General features: G+C 40.9%; 1 long non-coding RNA gene across 3 annotated transcripts; it reads right to left on the reverse strand.

Annotated features, from left to right (window-relative positions):
* Window positions 1–1,423: 1,423 nt before the first annotated feature.
* LOC106526627 (uncharacterized) lies at window positions 1,424–4,815 on the reverse strand. 3 transcript variants are annotated; one of them, XR_001311277.1, is made up of 3 exons: window positions 4,745–4,815; window positions 4,447–4,553; window positions 1,424–1,687 (listed from the first exon to the last, which is right to left on the reverse strand). It is a non-coding gene; the product is annotated as an uncharacterized LOC106526627 (long non-coding RNA). The 3 variants fall into 3 exon arrangements; XR_001311276.1 differs by lacking the exon at window positions 4,745–4,815 and adding an exon at window positions 4,693–4,719; XR_001311275.1 differs by lacking the exon at window positions 4,745–4,815 and having other exon boundaries at window positions 4,447–4,710.
* Window positions 4,816–4,927: the final 112 nt, after the last annotated feature.

A 4,927-nucleotide genomic window follows, 5' to 3' on the forward strand; every position in this document is an offset into this window, starting at 1 on the left:
TTTGTTTACTTACAGGCAAAGTGACTAAATATGAAAAGCTTACTGGTCTGGCAGAAGGCTTGAATGTCGAACTCCAGCATCCTCATGATCCCTCATTTAAAACCTTGACAACCGCTTTATTTGTTTTTGTTTTCTTTATCAGCTGATTCACTCTAATATTTTTACCTAAACATTCGCACGTGTCAGATTCCACCAAATTTATTTACTGACAGAGACTCATACAGGCCAGACACATAAGCTTTCACTTGGTTTTCAGCTAATTCAGCCAAATGCTTTGTTTATATTAGGTGCAGACCTGCCTTTTTGCAATGCATTTAATACATGTGGGAAACTTCTGTAGTAAAACTATTTTAAATGGCACCATTTGTGCCTGCAGTGCACAACCCCACCTTCCCCACAATTTTATTTCTAAAGGCTTTATTTACCACAATATTATTGTTGAAAAAATTCGGGAKAGGCTACACGTTTCAGCCACTTATGTCTCTGCACTGATCATCTTCATGCAAGACTAAATATGTCTGCTGAGTCCTAGCTGGAGTGTGACGTGATTTGTGTCATGTGCAGGTGAGATGGACTGCATACAAACCAATAGGGTGTCAGAATAGCATRTATTTATATTTCTCAACCAATCGCAAATGAATTCACTTTATCCAGGGAGGCGTTATATAGAGTATCTGGATTTTTTTTTTTACTAATTACAAGCTGAAATGAAATATAAATAAAATACGTATTATTTTTTTTAAATGTAAGGAGTAAAAGTAAAAGGTTTGCTGAATAAACAATAACTCTAAAAGCATACCAGAATGTCTATGTAGGTAAGAAAGTATTAGTACTTTGTTGCTTGACACTTCTATTTGACACAGTTCAGGATATGCTTTTTTAAAATATTTATTTATTTATTTACCGTTTTTTAACCAGGCAAGTCCCGTTGAGATTTCAGATCTCTTTTTCAAGGGAGGCCTGGRCCTGAAAGCAATCTATTATGTTTTTAGTACAATATATTTAGTTTATCTTGTAATTTCAACCTTGCTCAAACATATGCCATAACATTTTATGTAACAGCAACAACAATAACATACATTTCATTGAGTCAACGAATTATCAAGATATACTTTGAGCTTATACAACAAAACATATTCATCTACAGTATCATGTTCAGGATCTGAAGTCCTGACTCGACAATTCTCCTAAAAAWCATGTTGAGTTGTTGTTTCTCTTTGGTTCAATGTTTTTCATTACACATTTTGTTTAATTCCTTCTCCTCTATTTGCTATTGTTTAGTGCGCTCTTGCTTAACTTTTTCAGACACACGATTACTATGAAAAAGGTTTCTGGAGCTGAATGTTAAAAAAATAAACACTTTTTCAAAAAGTGACACCAAAAAGTTCCCAATAAAGCTCTACAAAAGTATTCATGTTGTTCACATTTATTCACTTTTTTTTTTTATTTTTTATTTATTTTTTTTTTTTTACTAAAACAGAACTGACAGCAGAACATTGGACCAGAAGTAAGTCTTTGCATGTTGAAGTTAATGTATGACATCTTGATGCGTGAACAAGCTCTTGGCTAAGACTGAGCCTCTGTTTCAGCTCGTCACACATCCAGGTCACTGTAATCCTAGAGAGGCAACTGGATTTCACTTCTTGTTGTTTCATCGACCATCCTCACAGCTGGCTTTCACTGCCACCTTGTGGAAGAAATTGGTTATTGCAGCTTCAATAAATCCCAAGTGTTTTCCCCAAAAAGTGCTTTGTATTATCAAAAAAATTAGAAATTAGAAGGCGTGTCTGAAGCATGCATCTGGTTTTGCAGATAGCTTTGTTTGTTGGCATGAATTAATAATGCTTTTTGGCGGGATTTTCAGGGGAAAAAAGCACCCTTTTTCAACAATGAAACTTTAAAACTGCACAACTGCTAATTTCTTCAAATGAAACAAGTGGGTTTCCACCAGCCACAAATCATTTAAAGATAATTCTGTTTAGGTGCTCTTGATCCTGGTGCAGCTCAGGGCCTGTGCAGGTGTAACCCCAGCGTGAAGCCTTGTCCCGAAGCACTGGCAATGTTCTGATTAATTGTCCCTGTCAGTTCAGGTCATTTAAGTCCCATCCAACGCTTTAAATATTACTCATATCTGGTCCAACTAAAGGCGCACACTCCCAGTGATGCATGTGGATGCACAGGCAAACAAAGGTGCGCACAGTAAACGTGGAGGCCTGCACACACAGACGCACAAACAAAAAGCCTTTCCAGTGTTTTACCAATTCATGCTCAGGCAGTCAGGCAACGCTCCAAGGTATTCATTACTATTGATGTCAGAATCCACAACAAGAAGTGATGGCTGAACCTCCTGCAGTCTGTACTGTTTAAAGTCGAGCTCCTCTCCCCCAGCTGTTGCTCTCTGTCTTCAGTTAGGAGGGGTGAGACTGTGATGATTAATGCACTCTCTGCTGGGATCTTGGAGAAGAGAAGACGAAGAAGGAGGAAAAAAAAAAGAACTGGAGTTTCTGCTGAAGTGCTTCGCTCACAGTGCGGTTGGTTCTTCGCTACGGAGCAATACTAAAACATAACTGCATCAAAATTGAAAATCGTAACAGTCTYGCGTTGCACCGTGAGTGTCCTACTGTGGCCCTGAAGATGGATTAAACTGATGCTTGTTTGCTCAGAGCACTGTCTGGAATTGTACCGTTGTTTTTTCCCAGTTCTAGCTTTCAACCTGAACCAGTCTTTATCAATCAAATAGGTTGTGGCCCGCAGGCAGAGAGRCAGCAGACTTCATTATGTTTGGTTTATTACTGTAGCGGAGGCAAATTCAGCCTAATAGACCTTAGAAAGGTTTTATAGTATTTATATTTGTTTTCTTTCCGTGCTGAATAAAAATGGGGCAATATAGTCACACGGTGTAACAGCTACAGTCTGTTTTTGCATACTCTGAATGATTACTTTGATGTTTGTTCACCTCAGGACTCCCGTTCTTGCTGACAATGCTCAGAATTGTAGTATGAGCTGTGTGCTGGTAACACAAACTTGATTCGGCTTGGTGGAGGTGCTGAACACTGGAGATAGTGCTGAGCTCAGTGAGTGCAGCTCTACGGTGATTTACTACACTCTGTGCTCGACTCAAAACAATCTGCAGGGTCTTTTGAAGCTTATGTAGCTTTGTTAGTCACACACAAATGCACACAAAACCTTAATATACAATGTTCGATATGATGGAAGTATAAGACTTGTTCTGCATTTTATAACGTCACATAGATAGAATGAATTATAGCCATTTTGTATAAGCTAATTTGATTAGCAGTGGTGGACATCTTGTATCGGTGTGACTCAAAATGCTAATAAGTTGCAGGTGTACACCCATCTCCATCTTCTGCCACTTATAGTCAGGCTGCAGAGGMAACAGGTCCAGGAGAGAAACCCAGACATCCCTCTCCCCAGTGACACTTKTTAGGTCGTCCTGAGGGACCACGAGGTGTTCTCAGGTCCAGAGAGGATACATAATCCTTCCGGCAAGTCTTGGGTCGTGCCCAGGGCCTACTACTAGTGGAATGTGCCCAGAATATCTCTAAAAGGAGGCAGATGAACCACCTCAACTGACTCCTTTCGATGTGGAGGAGCAGCTGCTCTACTTCAAGCTCCYCCCGGATGACTGAGCTCCACACCCTATCTCTAAGGTTGAGCCCWGCCACCCTATGAAGAAAGCTCATTTCTGACGCTTGTATCTGGGATYTTGTCTTTCGGCCATGATCCAAACCTCATGACCATATGTGAGGGTTGGAACATAGACCAGTAAATCGAGAGCTTTGCTTTTCGACTCAGCTCTTTCTTCACCACGACTGACCAAAGCAACGCTCATTACACTCAACCCTCATTATTGAGGACCCAGATACTTAAATTCTTCCGCTTGAGGCAGAGAAGGGCGGGGTACACCCTGGACAAGTCACAAGTCCATCACATGGTCACATAAGCCGTGTTTCCATCAATGTTTTTTCATGCACAATGGCTCAGTGGTTAGCACCGACACTCCACAGCAAGTAGGTCCTGGGTTCAATCCCCGGTTTGGACCTGGGGTCTTTCTGTGCGGAGTTTGCATGTTCTCCTCGTGCTTGCGTGGGTACTCCCCCCAACCCCAAATAAATAAATAAATAAATAAAACGTACAATAGGTTGCCTTCAGGCCCAAGCTGCCCTAGAAAATGAGATCTGAGATCTCAACGGGACTTGCCTGGTAAAATAACGGTAAATAAATAAAATAAAATGCACATTTTGAAGTATTACATCAGAAAAGGGGAATTGAAACGGCATGATTCGAAAAAAACTTCCTCTAATTTGCAAAAAAGTTGATGCGCTTGCTTGAGGTGGTTTTTGGGTTTTTCAAAAAAGAGTTAATGCGTAAAAGGAGAAATGGAAGCACACTTGCCAAATAAGTTCTGACGTAGCGAACATTTACCTCACATATTGATCAGCTGTTCTCGCTGTCTGTCTGAAACCGGTCCCGGTACCAGCCGCGACTGCAGCAGGACCCTCCTCCCGCGGTCGGCGTCTTTTCAGTTATTCCTGCAACATGAAAAGAACTGCATTTCTGTCTCTACGTCTCCAGACAGCATGTAACATCACCAGAACTAGTTGATATGACAGAATAATTACAACTTTCCTGATAGTAACAACATGTTTCTGATAAATTCTCTCCATATACCCGAAATGTGTGGACCCTGTGAGTGTGACTTTACTTCCTGTTTACTACACACATGTGTCTGATGTAACTGATTCGTACGGAGCCCGCCGGGGGTCAGTGGTGAAAAAAGAAAAACAGCCGCCGGAAATCCGTGCGCACGGATTGCTAAACTGAGAGCACAGATTAGTAATCCGTGCGCACGGTTTAGTAATCCGTTCACTCAGTTTAGTAATCTGTTCACTCAGTTTAGTAATCT

This window comes from Austrofundulus limnaeus, unplaced genomic scaffold (genome assembly GCF_001266775.1).
Source record: "Austrofundulus limnaeus strain Quisiro unplaced genomic scaffold, Austrofundulus_limnaeus-1.0 Scaffold284, whole genome shotgun sequence".
Classification (NCBI taxonomy): Eukaryota; Metazoa; Chordata; class Actinopteri; order Cyprinodontiformes; family Rivulidae; genus Austrofundulus; species Austrofundulus limnaeus.